This window comes from Aquarana catesbeiana, linkage group LG02 (genome assembly GCF_042186555.1).
Source record: "Aquarana catesbeiana isolate 2022-GZ linkage group LG02, ASM4218655v1, whole genome shotgun sequence".
NCBI lineage: Eukaryota > Metazoa > Chordata > Amphibia > Anura > Ranidae > Aquarana > Aquarana catesbeiana.
Genome location: NC_133325.1, coordinates 781,389,733 through 781,412,524, shown reverse-complemented (window position 1 = coordinate 781,412,524; position 22,792 = coordinate 781,389,733). Strand labels below are relative to the sequence as shown.

The window sequence follows — 22,792 nt, the reverse complement described above, 5'->3', positions numbered from 1 at the left end:
TGCACTAGGGCCCAGTCATGTTAGAACAGGACGGGGCCATCCCTAAACTGTTCCCATAAAGTTTGGAGCATGAAATTGTCAAAAATGACTTCCAGCCTTAAGAGTTCCTTTCACTGGAACTAAAGGGCCAAGCCCAACCCCTGAAAAACAACCCCGCACCATAATCCCCCCTCCACCAAATGATTTGGACCAGTGCACAAAGCAAGGTCCATAAAGACATGGATGAGAGAGTTTGGGGTCTTGATGGAAAGAAAGGGATGTCAGCAAGGGGTGCGTATCTGTATAAGGAGAGAAGGAGGAATGAGAGGGATGTCAGCAGTAGGTGATGCATCCAGATGAGAAGGGAGGGAGGTCAGAGGGGGGGTCATTGAATTGGGGAGAGATGGAAGTCTATAGGGAGTGAAACATCCACCTAGGAAGAAATAGATACCATCAACAAGTGAAGCATCTAGTTAGGGATGGATGTCAATGATGATTGAGGCGAATGGGGGAAATACATCAGAAGCACCAAACCAAATGGTAAAAAAGTCCAAATCGTTTTAATGGTTCATAGTATGATCACATAAAGCAATGAACACCTTTTGGAGACAAAACCATTACCTCTTTCTCAGGGTTCAGAACTTAAATGGACTCATTAGCATAAAATACCAGATAGATCCATAAAACCCATCTTGCAAGATGGATGGAAGATACTGTCAACACAGTTACCAGTGGTGGCCCGTCCATTAAGGGCTCTACCCCCCTAATCCATGCACCCGTCCGGCCCCTAATCTACATGCTGGGTGCCGGATGCATGGATTTCAATATGTTTCTTTTTTCTTTTTTTTGACGCACATGATTAGAGCTTGAGGCTTTAATTGGCTTCAAAAAAGGGTGGGCTCGGGGCGCAGAGAATTAATATTTGCTATTGTCTTACTGATTCTCCTACCGCTCAATCAGAAAGCGGGTCCTGAGTCTTAGGACTCCTGGCCAATTGGGTCTCAGGAGGACCTACTTCCTATTCCGCCAGGAGCAGAAGCAACAGGCCCGGCTCTTCCCTGGAGCAAGGAGCAGCATCGGCATCTGCCTCCTAAGGTAAGGCCACTGATCTTATAATCAAAATAATGGTGCACTTATTCTCTAACAAAAATAATGTGACCAGTAAACTAAATATGATATATACTGGTTTCTAACCATATACCTGCCATATACAGTACATAAACCTGGTAAAATCAATCCAAAAAAATATTTATATAAAGATTATTTTGAAGTTCATCAAAGATAAAAGTTCTGTTTTTGGAATAGGTATAAAGTCCACCCAAAATTCACTGCTGCTCCGGTGCGTGCTAATAATAATAATTAATCCATGAAAAGTGCACCTTCACCATCAACCCCATGTGAATTGGCCGCTCACCTTCAGGGTATGACCGGTTATGGTCAAACAGAGCCTTTGTATGATCCCACGATCTTTAGTGTCTGCAGGCATCCACTCAAAGTGATCCGGATCTCCCGCATTCTCCGTTTTGATCAGCAAGCAATCCTTTATGTCTCCCAATTGCTCAGAGTATATAAAAATATTTCATTGCGCAATATGGTTTTAAAATAGTTTTTGCTTTTAAAAAAAATATTGCACACTCACATTCGAGACTCTTTAAACACCGCAAATGTTTTTAAAACCTTTGACAGCTACTCTCCTCCTCACCATCCTTCCTGGTGTACGAGACCCCGTAAAGTATATCACTGACTCCACCAAAAGCGTTGCGTCCCTTGTCACGTGACTTTTTTGCAGGCCTGGGGATCCACTCAAGGGCGTATTCCTCTGGGGCACAGGTTATTGACAGTTACATCTTTGATGTCTGCCACATCTTTAAAGTCATTCACTTTCTCTGCACCTTTGAGGCAGCCTTGTCTCCAGTTTTTTTGTTTATCTGGACATTCATCTGCTCAAAATCATTTTTACTTTTCACTGTAATAAACAACGCTTTCGCCAGATCTCCAGACAGTAGAAAGTTTTCTGTTGCTCCAGCTTACAGTACTGGCCACTGATCGCCACCGTCCGTCTCTCTCTCGTGGGGGGGGTTACTGATCACCACCACCCATCTCCCACGGGGGGCACTGTACACCATCGTCTGTCTGCTGTGGGTGGGGGGGCAGGATTGTTTGCCGCCCCTCCCAAAATATTAAAGCACCAGCCGCCACTGGCAGTTACATCTCCTCACTGATGTTCCACAATACAGCAAGATAGATTTTAATGTATGTTATTGAGTCCATTTAAGTTCTGCTAAAGTTTCTGAGCCCTGATGAAGGGTGAGTGGTTTTGCCCCGAAACATGGTGGCTTTTTTTTATCATATTAGAAACCATTACAAACCAAAAAGGAGACTTGCTTGGGGTGAGTAGTCTTACCAAAGCCAGTTAGCCCTTTGAATGATCGTGTTCTCCTCACGCTTCCTAAATAAATGTTTAATTCCCAACGCCTCTTGGATATGTCTTTTTGGGGAGGAATAAATGTCAGCAATGGGTGAGGCATTTGGGGGTGTATGTGAGTGGCAGGGTAAGGACTACGTCGGGAAGTGACAGATTTGATGTACTTTCATGAGGGACAACCTAGTAGCATATAGTCACTTTCCTGTCAGGAGCCCAACAAACAATACCCTTTACCTCTGGGTGGGCATATGTCCCACTCCCATTCCTCTCAGTGACATCTCTAGTGCTTGGTGATTGGCTGTAAAGGGATCCAAACACTGTGACAATAACTGATCCCCCGCTCTATTTAAAAGGTAATAAAAAAGCAATAAAAAAAAAGAAGAGTAAAAATAGATGAATGTTTGTAGAAGTAAAGTTATACCCATGGTGGGACCAATCATTTAATCAAATAAATGACTATTTCTGCAAATGACCATGGAAGACCTGCAGCGGTTTTCACACTTATTGTTTTAGTAGAACAATGAGCTCAGGTCTGCTGGTAGCCCTCATGAAAGGCTTTCTTCCCCACAAATCATCTGCGATATAATTATATGCAATAAAATACATCAATTTTGAGCTCTCGGAGATTTAAATGGTCTTACACCATAATAGGCACGAGAATGTTCATTCGTATGATCAGGAATTCCGAGATATAACTTTTTAATAGGTATGTTTTACAGGAGAAATTTAAAAGTGACTCTCTAATTATCCTGGCAGGCCATAATTCAATCCATGGCATTCAGGGGAATGTGGGTCAGGATTTAACAGAAGAATCACGGCAACAATGGTAAGATAGCACAGAATCTGCAGATATACTAAAAGCCCCAAATTATGTGGACACCTCTTCACCTCTCCAAATGATTCATTTAAGGAGGACCTTCACCCTCTTCTATGACTTGCCATAATTTTCCTCCTCCCGCTCTCCTTACACAATTGGATCATTTTTTTTTTTCTGTCTTATAGGGTAATTTTTTTTTTTTTTTTGGGGACCTTGACCCTCACTTACAGCTTTCTCGCCTATGTGGGAATGGTATTCTTCTTGAAAAATAACTCCTGGGACCTTCACCCTCTTCTATGACATGCTATCATTTTCTTCCTCCCACTTACATTACACAATTGGACAATATTTTTTCTGTTTTACAGGGTAAATGTTTTCTTCAGGATCTGAACCCTCACTTACAGCTTTCTCGCCCATGCGGGAATGGTGTTCTTCCTGAAAAAAAGACTCCTGGGACCTTCACCCTCTTCTATGACTTGCTATAATTTTCCTTCTCCCATCCACCTTACACAATTGGACAATATTTTTTTCTCTTTTATAGGGTAAATGTTTTCTTCGGGACCTGGACCCTCACTTACAGCTTTCTCGCCCATGCAGGAATGGTGTTCTTCCTGAAAAAAGACTCCTGGGACCTTCACCCTCTTCTATGACTTGCTATCCTTTTCCTCCTCACCACTCACATTACACCATTCGATATTATTTTTTTCTGTTTTATAGGGTAAATGTTTTCTTCGGGACCTGAACACACACTTACAGCTTTCTCGCCTATGCGGGAATAGTGTTCTTCCTGAAAAAAGACTCCTAACCTGTGGTCACCCAGATCTCTAATGGGGATTTCATTTGCTTTCGGAGGGGGGAAGGAGGGTTGCAAGAACCCATACTACTGCTACATTGGTGGCCTGATAAGTCTTATACTTTCTAATGAGATGCTGCCCTAATGAGTATAAAAAGTACCTCCCTATTAGAGCAGTGATATAACAAGTAGCAAAGCTAATTATGGTTGGTCCACTGGAAAAGCTTTCTTTAAGGGAAAGGAAGAACAAATGCAAAGAACAAAGAAAAAAAAAACACACACACACACACACACACACATATATATATATATATATATATATATATATATATATATATATGAAAAAAAGGTTAAAAGCAGGTGGTTGAGATGACTGCCCACCCAAACTAGGGCATGCATACGCCCAGGACTGTAAAGATGATATGCCCACAATTCTTTGCCTTATGGCTCCATCAAATAATAGAGGCCCCTACTGGCCCCTTCTTCCAGTCATGATCTGCGTAGAGAAGACCAGAGAACCAGTGATGACAACATTGGGTAAAAATAGTGTAAGTAATAAAAAATGGAAAGGTTTTATTTCAAAATTTTGTTAGCATGTTGAGGAGAGGGGAAAGGAGGTACCAAAGCAGGCAAAATATAGGCAGAATAAACTTCAACTTTAAAGCTCACCTATTCTCTCTCCCTGCCCCTCTCTTTCTGTGACTCTGCGGCACTGAGAGCTGAGATTGATCTCCTAGAGAAGTCCCTGCAATGGTTTTAAGAACCTCTTGTTCCTAGACACATATTTCCTGGCTCCAGATTCAGTAGTAAAAGTTTAAATGTCCAATAAAAAGTGCTCTCCCGCTTTCGGAAGTACATTAAAGAAAGAAAAATGAAGCATATTTTCTTTGCAGTCCGCTACATAAAAGACAAAATAGTCCACTTCCTTTCCAATTTAACCCACCAACATCTGATGGCACTAATATACACCGATTAGCCATGACACTATGACCACCCACCATAACCTGTTAAGGCATGCACTCCTCTAGACCTTTGAAGGTATGCTGTGCTATCTGGCACCAAGCCCTCCATAGCAGACCCTTCAATTACTGCAAGCTGTAAGGTTGGACCTCCATGGATTGGATTTGTTTTTCCAGCACATCCCACAGATGCTGGACTGGATTGAGATCTAGAGCATTTTTCAGGACAAGTCAACACCTCAAAGTTGTGGTTGTGTTCCTCAAACCATTCTTGAATTCATCAGACCAGGCCACCCTCTTCCATTGTTCTGTGCTCCAGTTCTGAGGCCCATGTGCCCATTGTAGACTCTTTTGGCTGTGCACACGGGTCAGCATAGTCGGTGGGCTACTCTGCCCCATACAAAACATAGTGTGATGATCTGTGTGTTCTGACACCTTTCTATCAGAACCAACATTCACTTTTTCAGAAATTTGAGCTACAGTAGGTCTTCTATTGGATCGGACTACACAGGCCAGCCTTCACTCCCCACCTCCATTAATGAGCCTTCCCTCCCCATCTCCATCAATGAGCCTTCATTCCCCACCTCCATCAATGAGCCTTCGCTCCCCACCTCCATCAATGAGCCTTCGCTCCTCACCTCCATTAATTGGCCTTCCCTCCCCACCTCCATCAATGAGCCTTACTTCCCACCTCCATCAATAAGCCTTCGCTCCCCACCTCCATCAATGAGCCTTCGCTCCTCACTGCCATCAATGAGCCTTCCCTCCCCACCTCCATCAATGAGCCTTCGCTCCCCATCTCGATCAATGAGCCTTTCCTCCCCACCTCCATCAATGAGCTTTCACTCCCCACCTCCATCAATGAGCCTTCCCTCCCCACCTCCATCAATGAGGCTTCGCTCCCCACTTCCATCAATGAGCCTTCGCTCCCCATCTCCATCAATCAGCCTTCCCTCCCCACCTCCATCAATGAGGCTTCGCTCCCCACTTCCATCAATGAGTCTTCCCTCCTCACCTCCATCAATCAGTCTTCTCTCCCCACCTCCATCAATGAGCCTTGGCCGCTCATAACCCTGTTGTAGTGTGACCAGTTTTCCTTGGACCACTTTTGGTTGGTACTGGCCACTGCAGACTGGGAACATCCCACAAGAGCTGCAGTTTTGAAGTTGCTCTGATCCAGTCCTCCAGACATTACAATCTGGCCCTTGTCAAAGTCGTTGGAATCCTTACACTCCATTTTCTGTTTCAACACTTCAAGGACAACATGTTCACTTGCTGCCCAATATATCCCACCAACTTTCAGGTGCCATTGTAACAAGATATTCAATGTTATTCACCTGTCAGTTGTCATAATGCTATGGCTAATCCCTGTAAATAAAAGACAAATCAGATGGACCTGAGATTTTGGATCATATGTCAAGGTGTTCTAACCTTTTCACACATCAGCAGTCAGCCAGGGCAAAGTGGAGTGTGATCAATTATACCAGCAGCTGGAAAATAACACACCTGGATGCAGAATAACAGCCTTCCTTTATTAAAATAGCCAGCAGAAACAAGTTCTGTACTGACATGTTTCGTCTTAGGCACAGAGCTACCTCAATAAATGGAAAAATACTATTGTGCATCTTGGCGTGGGGTGTTCCTGATGCTGGTATTGATTCCAATGGCAGAGACTAGGGATGAGCTTGGGTTCAGTCCAAACCCTTGTGCAACCAAACTCTGGAGGAACTCTCATTGTTGGCCAGGTGTGGCTGGTGCAGTTCGGCTGGGATGGGGATGCTTGTGACATCATTGACCTTAAAATGTCTGGAACATTCCTTTAAAATAGCCAGCAGAAACAAGTTAATGTTTGACGCATTTTGTCTTAGGCATAGCTCTACCTCAATCAATAAAAAATATTATTTTGCATTTTGGCATGGGGTGTTACTGATGCTGGTATTGATTCCATTGGCAGAGACTGGGGATGAACTTGGGTTTGGTCCAATCCCATGTTTAACCGAACCTTGGAGGAACTGTCAATGTTGGATGAATCAGATGTGGCTGGGGCAGTCCGGCTGGGATGGAAATGCTCATGACATCATTGATCTTATATGGCTGGAACATCACACACGTGGATAAAGGAAAACCTTCCTTTTTTGAAATAGCCAGCAGAAACAAGTTCTGTTCCAACACGTTTGTCTTAGGCACATCGCTACCTCAATGCTCAATGTTCCTAATGCTGATATTGTTTCCTTTGGCAGAGACTGGGGACAAGCATGGGTTCAGTCCAAACCATGTTCAGCTGAACCCTGGGGGAAGCTATCATTGTTGGCCAAATCAGATCTGTCTCGGGCTGTCCGGCTGGGATGGGGATGCTTGTGACATAATTGACTTTATATAGCTACATGGCCATATTAAGTCAATGTCATTGACCCAGTATGGCCATGTGGTTATATTAGTTCAATTTAATTTTTATAATATGGCCATGTGGTCATATTAAGTCAATGTCATTGACCCAGTATGGCCATGTGGTTATATTAGTTCAATTTAATTTATATAATATGGCCATGTGGTCATATTATGTCAATGTCATTGACCCAATATGGCCATATAGGTCAAAGATGTCAGGAACATCCTGCCCCTTTGTGCAATGCCCTAGCAGCAGCTAATTGGGCTGGCACTGACAGCTTCCTTCTGGGTTCGGCTGAATATGGGTTTGCAATGAACCCAAGTTCATCCCTAGTGGAGACAAGCCAACCAGCACCTGAAATGTAACTATAGAGTGTAGAGTCTTACCTTACTTTGAGCAGCATGTGAAATGCTTACTAGGGGCAGAGATGCTTGTGACATCATTGAGCTACATGACTATATTCCAATAATAGCTCAATGTCATTGCTGTGTTTACAAATGTCTGACACAGATCAGCCCCTGCTGCAACTTCTCACTTTGTGACTTGCTAAAAAGTTACAATGTGCAGTCTGATTGCTGGGGGAGAGGAGACTGAGGAAATGCTTCCTGTTGTCTGCAGAAGACCAATATCAGACTAGGAAATGTCACTAGAGTGCTTCTTTATAATGATAAAAGGCCTATACTTTCAGGGATCATTTCTGTAGGATTCAAAGGGAGAGATGTGCTCGAAACTGTCCAAACTCACCTTCCACAATGATGAATTGTAGGGTTCTTGTCTCGTTAGGACTCTTGTTGGCAGTGCTGCTCTATGCAGGTGCTGCCACCATTTGATGACTTGGTCATCTTTCTAGATGGGAAGATGGCAGGAGGGAGCTCATTCAGAGTAACAAAAAAAATACATAAATAAAAAATAAAAAAATGATGATAAAAGGCAAAGGTTTTTTTGTTATACACATGTCAGGAATTTATTCATGCACTTTTTTTTTTTTTTTGAGATGTTGAACAATCTGTTACATCACCTATTCTCAAGCATGTAGTTCCCCTCGGTGTGAATGGACTTGATTTTGTTCTCTCATCTCTGGATTATTTATCGGTCTGTATCTCTTCCTCCTCCACAATCCCCTCCCAGACTGATCTGAGTCATGTATTTGGTATGGCACACAAAATACAGTTAAATGTGCAGCTATTAGTGCGACGCTCTGGGCTTGGGGACCAGCTGTGATGAAGAATCCGCCATGGCCCCCGAGTCATGAATGACATTTGTGATCACATAGAGTTATCTGAGAGTGCAGACTGACTTCATGCTATCGCTTCTCTCACTGGTGGGACTGACTGTAGACATTGACACCTTCCTGTCTGCATCGTAAGAGCCTTCCCACCCAAAACCCATATATCAGTATTAGGTGGATGCTGGAGAGTCAAACCCCCCTTCTACTCCCCCCCCCCCCCCCCCCCGGATAATCCTTTTGGAGATATCTCTGCACTGAGGTCCTGGAATTATGCCCCTGCTGTGCCCATTATGAGGGGTTCCCGCCATCCATGTGCTGAGTTCCCAGGTCTTTACACCTGTTGTGCCCATTATAAGGGGTTCCCACCATCCCTGTGCTGAGTTCCTGGGTCTGTACCCCTGCTGTGCCCATTATGAGGGGTCTTCTCCATCCCTGTGCTGAGTTCCTGGGTCTGTACACCTGCTGTGCCCGTTATGAGAGGTTCTCACCATCCCTGTGCTGAGTTCCCAGGTCTGTACACCTCCTGTGCCCGTTATGAGAGGTTCCCACCATCATTGTGCTGAGTTCCTGGGTCTGTACACCTGCTGTGCCCGTTATGAGTCTGACTTCTCCTGCCTATCTGACTTCTCCTGCTGTTACTTGCCACTGCCGAAGCATTATAAGGGGTTCCCACCACCCATGTGCCCGGGTCTGTACATATGTTGTGCTCATTATAAGGGGCTCCCACTATCCCTGTGCTGAGTTCCCGGGTCTGTACATATGTTGTGCCCATTATAAGGGGTTCCCATCATCTCCTGCACTCAGTTTCATGTATCATATTAAAGTGGTTATAAACCCTTACATATACCCAGTGAAGTGATTGGCCTCAGGTGATACGTAGAGATGAAACAAATCCTCCTACACAAGTTGTACCTGCTTATCTGCAGTCTTCTCTTCTCTACATCCATTCAAAGTTCAGAATTAACACAGCTTGTTTGAGCTTTCAGAAAAGCAGGGGGCAGAGAGCTGAAGTTACACTCTGCAGAGCTCAGCAAGGAGAGCTCTGAGAGCTGATTGGAGGGAAGAGACACACCTTCCTTCACCCAGCACACAGAAACAGAGCTGAGGCTGTCAATCACAGGCTGTGTGCTGGAGCTCCCTCCCCTGTCACCATTTTTTTTATCTCTTGGTGTCAGGAAAACTTGTCAGAAGTGACTCATGCAGACAGTGCTATGTACAGCACCCTGCCAGCCCCTCCCACCAGTCATGATCTGCCTGCATTGCATAAAGAAGCGCAGAGACCCATTGATGGCTTCACTGGGTCTAACATAAAGTATGTAGTGAAAATGGAAAGAGACAGGTTCAGTTTAAACTCCTTCAAGCAAAAAAAAAAAATCAGAGGGAATTTAGCTACAAGGGATCTGTGAAATAATGATCCAATCCGCACACACATATGTACGCGCGGCTTTGTTCCATAAACAGTAAGTAAACAAGTCATTTGTTTTGAAAAGCCATCATAATGCAGCTTGCACGCAGGGCCGCGGGTTATGTATGAATCTACATGCAGTCGGCGCACACATTGCCGCAACGTCTGTTCCCTCCACCTTCGCGGGAAGAAAACATTAAATCACGTTTTCGGAAATTCTCTCTGCTCAAAACAAGCGACTTACTGGAGGAAATCACGAAGCCCATGGCGTCCTATGGCGGCGAGATTTTAATCTTTAAACTACAGCTTATCTTTGGCTTGGTTGAAGGTGGAATCCTGATCAGGGGTCCATATACACTATATTACCAAAAGTATTGGGACGCCTGCCTTTACACGCACATGAACTTTAATGGTGTCCCAGTCTTAGTCCGTAGGGTTCAATATTGAGTTGGCCCACCCTTTGCAGCTATAACAGCTTCAACTCTTCTGGGAAGGCCGTCCACAAGGTTTAGGAGTGTGTCTATGGGCATGTTTGACCATTCTTCCAGAAGAGCATTTGTGAGGTCAGGCACTGATGTAGGACAAGAAGGCCTGGCTCACAGTCTCCGCTCTAATTCACCCCAAAGGTGTTCTATCTGGTTGAGGTCAGGCCAGTCATGTTCCTCAACCCCAAACTCACTCATCCATGTCTTTATGGACATAAGGACCTTGCTTTGTGCACTGGGAACGTTTTACCAGTCTTCCAGAAGTGCATTTGTCAAGTTCCTCCACCCCAAAACTTGCTCATCCATGTCTTTATGGACCTTGCTTTGTGCACTGGTCCAAATCATTTGATGGAGGGGGGATTAAGGTGTGGGGTTGTTTTTCAGGGCTTGGCCCCCTGGGTTCCAGTGAGAGGAACTCTTAAGGCGTCAGCATACCAAGACATTTTGGACAATTTCATGCTCCCAACTTTGTGGGAACAAATTGAGGATGGCCCCTTCCTGTTCCAACATGACTGCTCACCAGTGCACAAAGCAAGGTCCATAAAGACATGGATGAGCGAGTTTGGGGTGGAGGAACTTGACTGGCCTACACATTTGTGAGGTCAGGCACTGATGTTGGACGAGAGACCTGGCTCATAGTCTCCGCTCTAATTCATCCCAAAGGTGTTCTATTGGGTTGAGGTCAGGACTTTGTGCAGGCCAGTTAAGTTCATCTACCCCAAACTTAGTTACATATTTACATAGCTACATAGTAGGTGAGTTTGAAAAAAGACACAAGTCCATCAAGTCCAACCTATGTGTGTGATTATATAGAGATGGCTACAAACTCGCTCATCCATATCTTTATGGACCTTGCTTTGTGCACTGGTGCACGGTCATGTTGGACCAAGAAGGAGCCATCTCCAAATTGTTACCACAAAGTTGGGAGCATGAATTTGTTTAAAATGTCTTGGTATGCTGAGGCCTTAAGAGTTCCCTTCACTAGAACTAAGGGGCCAAGCACAACCCCTGGAAAATCAACCCCACACCATAATCCCCCCTCCACCAAATGATTTGGACCAGTGCACAAAGCAAGGTCCATAAAGACATGGATGAGCGAGTTTGGGGTTAGCGTTTTCTGGGTACTTGACTCCCAGCATGCACCTGTGAAACATGGACAGGAGACTGATAAAAAGTACCAAAAATGCAACTGCGGTGCGTCTTTGATGCCTTTATAACGCATTTTTGACAAGTTTTCCATTCATTTCAATGGGGAGCTACATTTTTTTATGCACTCCCGGTGTGTTTTCCTGACTCCCAGCATCTACCTGTAATACATGGATATGCGACTGAAAAAAAAAAAAGGCACCAAAAACGCAACTGCGGTGCATTTTTTTATGCATTTTTTGACAAGGTTTCCATGCATTTCAATGATGAGTTTTCAATGCATTTTCTGAGTGGCTGAATCCCAGTGTAAACCTGTAAAATATGGATATGTGACTAAAAAAAAAATATGCACCAGCAACGCAACTGTGATGCCTTTTCCATTAATTAATTTTCCTTTTTTTTTAATATTTGTATTTATTTTCACATCAGAAATATAAAATATCATAACATAGGGCTAACAAGCCATCAGGGAGAGAGAAGGAAATTGGGAGCTACATTTTTTAGTGCGATTTAGTTCTCCATTCATTTCAATGGGCAGCTGCGTTTTCGGGTGCGGTTTTGAAAAGCGCGCCAAAGATGCAGCATGCAGGACTTTTGAAAACATGCCGCACCAGCAGCACAGTGACGTGAAGAGTCCCATAAGATTTAAAGGGGAAATAGTTTGATGGCGTTTTCAGGAAAGGTAAAAAGGCAACAAAAAACGCGTCGGTCTGAAAGCACCTATAGTCCTATGGGAGGACTGTGGTTGGAATGAATTGTCTGGCGACGGGGTCCCTTTAAGGATTTCGAATGGAATTAAAAAATAAGGAACGTGTGCATCAATTAGAGGGGAAAAACAGACAAATCTCGGCGCGCTTCGGAGATACTTTGGTAAATGGATTCAAACGCCTCCTCCTCCGACTGAACAGCCGCGTATTATTCACAGTCCATCTGCTTTGCTGGCACTGACAGAGCTGTTACGGTATTTTCTTCATGAGCAGCTTACGGGGTGTGATTACCTTATTAAGGCTCCTATACCGAAAATGTAAAAAAAAAAAAAAAATGACGGAAAAGCGGAGCCCGAGCTGCATCGAGCGATCACATCCATCAAACGCAACCAGAGCTCAGGGTCCAGCATCTGAGAAAAGCTCTGAATTTCTAACGACTTCAGAAACACTTATCCATGACAGCATTTTATCGTCAGGAAACATGTTTAAAGTGGACCTTTCATCAGATATAGCTTTGTTATGATAAGTGCATGCATGCCAAGTAATGTGTTAGCGTAACAGTTCCAGGTATATCCAGTATTACATCTCCCAGAGGTCACACCACTCCCCCTGACGATGCCTTCCATCTTCTCCGTCATCTGCTTTTCTCTCCAGAAGACTGGAGACATCTTTGTTCAGGTATCATCCAGGGTTAGCATCTACTTTCTGGACCGAAATGCCGATTCAGGGGCATACACTATATGGTCAAAAGTATTGGGACGCCTGCCTTTACACGCACATGAACTTTAATGGCATCCCAGTCTTCGTCCCTAGGGTTCAATATTGAGTTGGCCCACCCTTTGCAGCTATAACAGCTTCAACTCTTCTGGGAAGGCCGTCCACAAGGTTTAGGAGTGTGTCTATGGGGATGTTTGACCATTCTTCCAGAAGGACATTTGTGAGGTCAGGCACTGATGTTGGAAGAGGAGGCCTGGCTTGCCATCTCCACTTTAATTCATCCCAAAAGTGTTCTATCTGGTTGAGGTCAAGCCAGTCAAGTTCCTCCTCCTCAAACTCGCTCATCCATGTCTTTATGGACCTTGCTTTGCTTTGTGCACTGGCATGTTGGAACAGGATGGGGACATCCCTAAACTGTTCCCACAAGAGTTGGGAGCATGAAATTGTCTAAAATTTCTTGGTATGCTGACGCCTTAAGAGTTCCCTTCACTGGAACTAAGGGGCCAAGAACAACCCCAGACAGGTCAAGTTCCTCCACCCCAAACTCGCTCATTAATGTCTTTATGGACCTTGCTTTGTACACTAGTGCAAATCATTTGGTGGAGGGGGATTATGGTGTGGGGTTGTTTTTCAGGGGTTGGACTTGACCCCTTAGTTCCAGTGAAGGAAACTCTTAAGGCGTCAGCATACCAAGACATTTTGGACAATTTCATGCTCCCAACTTTGTGGGAACAGTTTGGGGATGGCCCCTTCCTGTTCCAACATGACTGCACACCAGTGCACAAAGCAAGGTCCATGAAGACATGGATGAGCGAGTTTGGGGTGGAGGAATTTAACTGGCCTGCACATTTCTGAACGTATATATATATATATATATATATATATATATATATATATATATATATATATATATATATATATGTATATATATATATATATATATATATATATATATATATATATATATATATATATATATATATATATATATATATATATATATATATGTATATATATATATATATATATATATATATATATATATATATATATATATATATATATATATATATATATGTATATATATATATATATATATATACAGTATATAACAAATTATACATAACCAAATTTTATTATATAAAATTATATGATGCTTTTTTTTTTTTTTTTACAATAGAATATGATACTATATATATACTGTATATATAAATATATTATAAAATAATGATAAATTAAATATGATTTTATATAATAAAATTTTAGAAGAAATAAGGGTGGTGCACTTATTCAATAACATGCCATGAATTATTATACTTAAAAAAATGAACATGATAAGTATCCAAAAACATACAAATAAATAAATGTGAATAAAAGTCCAACTAAAGCCCAATGGAAGGAGTCAGTTCATATAGAGATAAGAATCTCATAGGAGTAACTTGATAGAAGAAAAAACAGAAAACACGTCAATCCAAACATCGACTGTTATATTTATGAATTGGCCGCTCACCTCCAAAAACGACCCAATGGGTCAAACAAGGCTCATCAGATAGTCAGATAAGAAATCCTGCTGATGGATCTGTAGAGACATCCAAGTCCCAAGCAAAGACGATGTCCCTGAGGAAGTCACGTGACCAGTGACGCAACGCATCGGGTGGAGCATTGTGACGTCATTTCCGATGGTGTTTTACGGAAGTGCGGTGAGGAGGCGAGTGTGTCACTACTCCCATTGTTTATTACTGCGATTTTTATTCTTACTTGATGTAAGCAGCTTCTTTTACTTAATAAATGTACTTTTTATTTGGCAATATTGTGCTATGGTTGTTCTTTGTTTCCTTTGAGTGCCATTTATACAAGAAGTGCCATTTCTTGGAGCGAGCTGTTTCCTCTACATATGGAGTTTCCTAAGATGTTTTGATACCAAGATCTGGACGTAGTTCTTTGTCTTCGCTTGGGACCTGGATGTCTTTACAGATCCATTAGCAGGATTTCTTATCTGACTATCTGATGAGCCTTGTTTGACCCTCGGGTCATTTTTGGAGGTGAGCGGCCAATTCATAAATATAACAGTCGACATTTGGATTGATGTGTTGTCTGTTTTTCTTCTATCAAGTTACTCCTATGAGATTGTTATCTCTATATGAACTGACTCCTACCATTGGGCTTTAGTTGGAATTTTATTCACATTTATTTATTTGTATGTTTTTAGATACGTATCAAGTATATTAATTCATGGCACGTTATTGAATAAGCGTACCACTCTTATTTCTTCCTTTTACATTTGATTACGTAGTTTTTTTGGGTACACTACCAACTGGTTGCAGCTAATTCACGGTCACTATACTTTTATTTTTTCCTTTTCTGAGTTTATTTTGACTATATTCACTGTATATAGACAGAAGGATGATTTAGTGGGATTTTCAGGGTGCCAGGCAAATAAAATTACTAGTAATACACCAAAGTATAAAAAAATATCAAAATTTATTACACATAAGACAAATTTAAAAGAATGTATTGGCTATACATATATTACGCAGACATCAGTACACATCTAGTTCATTGATGGAAAAGGTCACTCAGCAATAGTATCCAGACATGTTTCGTCCCCTAGGGCTTCCTCGGGGGATATTTATTGAGAGACAGAGGTAGATATGTAACTGCATAAGACAAAGTACAGTTAAAACGATACTGAAAAATAATTAAAAAAAAAAACTAAAAAGTATTATTTTTAACTTGTAATTTGTCTTATGCAGCGACACATCTACCTCTGTCTCTCAAAAAAAAATATCCCCTGAGGAAGCCCCAGGGGACGAGACATGTCGGGATACTATTGCTGAGTGACCTTTTCCATCAATTAACTAGATGTGTACTGATGTCTGCGTAATATATGTATAGCCAATACATTCTTTTAAATTATTTTGGTGTATTACTAGTAATTCTATTTGCCTGGCACCCTGAAAATCCCACTAAATCATCCTTCTGTCTATATATATTACTCAGGGATGGTGGTGCCTTTTTGTTGACACTGTCACCTATCCATACCAACTACTATATTCACCGTAGGTTGATGGTTTATATTCTTTAAAGACAAAATTACACATAGTAGCGTGCAAGTTTATTCCTTTATAACACGTGTTATGTTTTATATATATATATATATATTATATATATATATATATATATATATATATATATATATATATATATATATATATATATATATATATATATATATATATATATATATATATATATGTATATATTTATATATACGCATATAATTATGTCAGCTACTGAAATTCATAACAATAATAAGCAAATTCCCTGAGTGGCATTCCTCTAACACTAAGGCCATATAAAATGTCCCACCAGGTCAGCTCTTGCCTCTCGGGAATCTGACATTTAAACCTAGAAGAGAGGTGCGGCTCCCTCAGGCCCAGGAAAGGTGACAATGGTAATTGTACCACAAAAAAAATCCAGACAGTTATTGTGCGAGATAAATTACCTCTGACTGCCCCCAGATTAGGTCAGATAAAAGAAGAAAAAAAAAAAGAAGAGAAATAAAGACTGAATGCCTCACACGTTTTCGTCTCATGCGCCTCTCGTGAACTTTTGATAAAAGGATAAATGAGGGGAATTAAACTTGCGTCCGCTGGCATTTAAACAGATGTCTGAAAACACATTAAAGTCCAAATGCTTAAATGTTTCTAGTGGAATAATCTGTTGCAAAGACGGGTGTGATGTCCGTATGTTGGGCTAATTGTGGAAGATTTGAGACTAGGTTGTCAGGATGAAGACTGAGATAGAAATGTCTTATTAATTTAAAGGATATTTATCACTTATTGATGAGTAACTGTGTATGCAACAAACTTTTAAGACATCACTGATGCGGCCTATCCATTCACTAGAGACTGATGATATCACTGAGAATGCAGCCTATCCATTCACTAGAGACTGGTGACATCACTGAGAATGCAGCCTATACATTCACTAGAGACCGGTGACATCACTGAGAATACAGCTTATCCATTCACTAGAGACCGGTGACATCACTGAGAATGCAGCCTATCCATTCACTAGAGACCGGTGACATCACTGAGAATACAGCCTATCCATTCACTAGAGACCGGTGACATCACTGAGAATGCAGCCTATCCATTCACTAGAGACTGGTGACATCACTGAGAATGCAGCCTATCCATTCACTAGAGACCGGTGACATCACTGAGAATGCAGCCTATCCATTCTCTAGAGACCGGTGACATCACTGAGAATGCAGCCTATCCATTCTCTAGAGACCGGTGACATCACTGAGAATACAGCCTATCCATTCACTAGAGACCAGTGACATCACTACGTTTTCAGCCTCCCAATAATGAAAACCTGTGATATTACTGGCAATGTAGCTTGTCAATTCCCTAAAGATTGATGACATCATTAAGAAGGCACTAGATCAGTTTTGTAGAAACATATGACATCACTAACAATACAGCCTATCTGTTCATGAGAAATACAGTATCTCACAAAGTAAGTACACCCCTCACATTTTTGTAAATATTTTATTCTATCTTTTCATGTGACAACATTGAAGAAATGATACTTTGCTACAATATAAAGTAGTGAGTGTACAGCTTGTATAACAGTGTAAATTTGCTGTCCCCTCAAAATAACTCAACACACAGCCATTAATGTCTAAACCGCTGGCAACAAAAGTGAGTACACCCCTAAGTGAAAATGTCTAAATTGGGCCCAAAGTGTCAATATTCTGTGTGGCCACCATTATTTTCCAGCACTGTCTTAACCTGGAGTCCTCTTCCACTCCTCCATGACGACATCACAGAGCTGGTGGATGTTAGAGACCTTGCGCTCCTCCACCTTCCGTTTGAGGATGCCCCACAGATGCTCAATAGGGTTTAGGTCTGGAGACATACTTGGCCAGTCCATCACCTTTACCCTCAGCTTCTTTAGCAAGGCAGTGGTCATCTTGGAGGTGTGTTTGGTGTCGTTATCATGTTGGAATACTGCCCTGCGGCTCAGTCATCCGAAGGTAGGGGATCATGCTCTGCTTCAGTATATCACAGTACATGTTGGCATTCATGGTTCCCTCAATGAACTGTAGCTCCCCAGTGCCGGCAGCACTCATGCAGCCCCAGACCATGACACTCCCACCACCATGCCTGACTGTAGGCAAGACATATTTGTCTTTGTACTCCTCACCTGATTGCCGCCACACACGCTTGACACCATCTGAACCAAATAAGTTTATCTTGGTCTCATCAGACCACAGGACATGGTTCCAGTAATCCATGTCCTTAGTCTGCTTGTCTTCAGCAAACTGTTTCCGGGCTTTCTTGTGCATCATCTTTAGAAGAGGCTTCCTTCTGGGACGACAGCCATGCAGACCAATTTGATGCAGTGTGTGGCGTATGGTCTGAGCACTGACAGGCTGACCCCCCACCCCTTCAACCTCTGCAGCAATGCTGGCAGCACTCATACGTCTATTTCCCAAAGACAACCTCTGAATATGACGCTGAGCACGTGACCTCAACTTCTTTGGTCGACCATGGCGAGGCCTGTTCTGAGTGGAACCTGTCCTGTTAAACCGCTGTATGGTCTTGGCCACCGTGCTGCAGCTCAGTTTCAGGGTCTTGGCAATCTTCTTATAGCCTGGGCCATCTCTATGTAGAGCAACAATTCTTTTTTTCAGATCCTCAGAGAGTTCTTTGCCATGAGGTGCCATGTTGAACTTCCAGTGACCAGTATGAGAGAGTGAGAGCGATAACACCAAATTTAACACACCTGCTACCCATTCACACCTGAGACCTTGTAACACCAAAGAGTCACATGACACCAGGGAGGGAAAATGGCTAATTGGGCCCAATTTGGACAGTTTCACTAATGTACTCACTTTTGTTGCCAGCAGTTTAGACATTAATGGCTGTGTGTTGAGTTATTTTGAGGGGACAGTAAATTTACACTGTTATACAAGCTGTACACTCACTACTTTACATTGTAGCAAAGTGTCATTTCTTCAGTGTTGTCACATGAAAAGATAGAATAAAATATTTACAGAAATGTGAGGGGTGTACTCACTTTTGTGAGATACTGTAAGTGACTTCCCCGAGACTGCAGCGTATTGCTCATCTTTGGATTCTCTATTTTAAACATTGGAGAACATTTGTAAGCCTAGGATGTAGAGATATGATTAGGTTAATAAACACATGCTATCTCCACCTCAGTAATTTATTGTCATTTTGTTTGATTTAAGCTTAATTGGTTTATTGAAATAATTGATTAATAAACCATCTGCACACTTCTGTTCTTGTTTGCCTGTCTATTGGAGTCAAAACATATGCTCAACACGTCCCAAAACAGTGTGACGTATAACGTAGGAAGTAGCACAATATCGCATTGCTGTCCTTATTGGCCCACCAACATTATTAAATATAAACATTTGTTATCATCTGCACCAGGATTGTATATCCCATGACATTGAAATATGAGGTCAGCACACCAAAAAGTGATATTTCCGTTTTTGGTAGATGCAGTGACCCCATGCATTTCAGTCTGCATCCAGGGCCCACATACACTCCAGCCCATATCCAGTGTCTCCAATGATCCCATGCACTTCAGTCTCCATCCATTGTTCATGTGTGACCATGTGTACGCCAGTCTGCATCCAGTGTCTCCAGTGACCCCATATACTCCAGTCTGCATCCAGTGTCTCCAGTGACCCCATATACTCCAGTCTGCATCCAGTTTCTCCAGTGACCCCATACACTCCAGTCTGCATCCAGTGTCTCCAGTGACCCCATACACTCCAGTCTGCATCCAGTGTCTCCAGTGACCCCATACACTCCAGTCTGCATCCAGTGTCTCCAGTGACCCCATACACTCCAGTCTGCATCCAGTGTCTCCAGTGACTCCATACACTCCAGTCTGCATCCAGTGTCTCCAGTGACTCCATACACTCCAGTCTGCATCCAGTGTCTCCAGTGACCCCATATACTCCAGTCTGCATCCAGTGTCTCCAGTGACCCCATATACTCCAGTCTGCATCCAGTGTCTTCAGTGACCCCATATACTCCAGTCTGCATCCAGTTTCTCCAGTGACCCCATGCACTCCAGTCTGCATCCAGTGTCTCCAGTGACCCCATACACTCCAGTCTGCATCCAGTGTCTCCAGTGACCCCATACACTCCAGTCTGCATCCAGTGTCTCCAGTGACTCCATACACTCCAGTCTGCATCCAGTGTCTCCAGTGACCCCATACACTCCAGTCTGCATCCAGTGTCTCCAGTGACCCCATATACTCCAGTCTGCATCCAGTGTCTCCAGTGACCCCATATACTCCAGTCTGCATCCAGTGTCTCCAGTGACCCCATACACTCCAGTCTGCATCCAGTGTCTCCAGTGACCCCATACACTCCAGTCTGCATCCAGTGTCTCCAGTGACTCCATACACTCCAGTCTGCATCCAGTGTCTCCAGTGACCCCATACACTCCAGTCTGCATCCAGTGTCTCCAGTGACCCCATATACTCCAGTCTGCATCCAGTGTCTCCAGTGACCCCATATACTCCAGTCTGCATCCAGTGTCTTCAGTGACCCCATATACTCCAGTCTGCATCCAGTGTCTCCAGTGACCCCATATACTCCAGTCTGCATCCAGTGTCTTCAGTGACCCCATATACTCCAGTCTGCATCCAGTGTCTCCAGTGACCCCATACACCCCAGTCTGCAACCAGTGTCTCCAGTGATTCCATACACTCCAGTCTGCATCCAGTGTCTCCAGTGACCCCATATACTCCAGTCTGCATCCAGTGTCTCCAGTGACCCCATATACTCCAGTCTGCATCCAGTGTCTTCAGTGACCCCAAATACTCCAGTCTGCATCCAGTGTCTCCAGTAACCCCATATACTCCAGTCTGCATCCAGTTTCTCCAGTGACCCCATATACTCCAGTCTGCATCCAGTGTCTCCAGTGACCCCATACACTCCAGTCTGCATCCAGTGTCTCCAGTGACCCCATACACTCCAGTCTGCATCCAGTGTCTCCAGTGACCCCATACACTCCAGTCTGCATCCAGTGTCTCCAGTGACCCCATACACTCCAGTCTGCATCCAGTGTCTCCAGTGACCCCATACATTCCAGTCTGCATCCAGTGTCTCCAGTGACCCCATATACTCCAGTCTGCATCCAGTGTCTCCAGTGACCCCATACACTCCAGTCTGCATCCAGTGTCTCCAGTGACCCCATACACCCCAGTCTGCAACCAGTGTCTCCAGTGACTCCATACACTCCAGTCTGCATCCAGTGTCTCCAGTGACTCCATACACTCCAGTCTGCATCCAGTGTCTCCAGTGACCCCATATACTCCAGTCTGCATCCAGTGTCTCCAGTGACCCCATATACTCCAGTCTGCATCCAGTGTCTTCAGTGACCCCATATACTCCAGTCTGCATCCAGTGTCTCCAGTGACCCCATATACTCCAGTCTGCATCCAGTGTCTTCAGTGACCCCATATACTCCAGTCTGCATCCAGTGTCTCCAGTGACCCCATACACTCCAGGCTGCATCCAGTGTCTCCAGTGACCCCATACACCCCAGTCTGCAACCAGTGTCTCCAGTGACCCCATACACTCCAGTCTGCATCCAGTGTCTCCAGTGACCCCATACACTCCAGTCTGCATCCAGTGTCTCCAGTGACCCCATACACTCCAGTCTGCATCCAGTGTCTCCAGTGACCCCATACACTCCAGTCTGCATCCAGTGTCTCCAGTGACCCCATATACTCCAGTCTGCATCCAGTGTCTCCAGTGACCCCATACACTCCAGTCTGCATCCAGTGTCTCCAGTGACCCCATACACTCCAGTCTGCATCTAGTGTCTCCAGTGACCCCAAACACTCCAGTCTGTATCCAGTGTCTCCAGTGACCCCATATACTCCAGTCTGTATCCAGTGACTCCAGTGATCCCATATACTCCAGTCTGCATCCAGTGTCTCCAGTGACCCCATACACTCCAGTCTGCATCCAGTGTCTCCAGTGACCCCATACACTCCAGTCTGCATCCAGTGTCTCCAGTGACCCCATACACTCCAGTCTGCATCCAGTGTCTCCAGTGACCCCATAAACTCCAGCCTGCATCTAGTGTCTCCAGTGACCCCATACATTCCAGTATGCATCCAGTGTCTCCAGTGACCCCATACACTCCAGTCTGCATCCAGTGTCTCATGTGACCCCATACACTCCAACCTGCATCCAGTGTCTCCAGTGACCCCATACACTCCAGTCTGTATCCAGTGATCCCATATACTCCAGTCTGCATCCAGTGTCTCCAGTGACCCCATATACTCCAGTCTGTATCCAGTGTCTCCAGTGATCCCATATACTCCAGTCTGCATCCAGTGTCTCCAGTGACCCCATATACTCCAGTCTGCATCCAGTGTCTCCAGTGACCCCATATACTCCAGTCTGCATCCAGTGTCTCCAGTGATCCCATATACTCCAGTCTGCATCCAGTGTCTCCAGTGACCCCATTCACTCCAGTCTGCATCCAGTGTCTCCAGTGACCTCATACACTCCAGTCTGCATCCATTGTCTCATGTGACCCCATACACTCCAGTCTGTATCCAGTGTCTCCAGTGACCCCTATACACTTCAGTCTGCATCCAATGTCTCCAGTGACCCCATGCACTCCAGTCTGCATCCTTTTTCACCAGTGACCCCATATACTCCAG

At 43.7% G+C, this 22,792-nt stretch overlaps 1 non-coding gene across 1 annotated transcript; it reads left to right on the top strand.

Moving 5' to 3' along the window:
* The first annotated feature begins 8,037 nt into the window (after nt 1-8,037).
* LOC141130184 (small nucleolar RNA U3) lies at nt 8,038-8,249 on the top strand. Its single transcript, XR_012242030.1, has one exon. It is a non-coding gene; the product is annotated as a small nucleolar RNA U3 (small nucleolar RNA).
* The last annotated feature ends 14,543 nt before the right edge of the window (nt 8,250-22,792 follow it).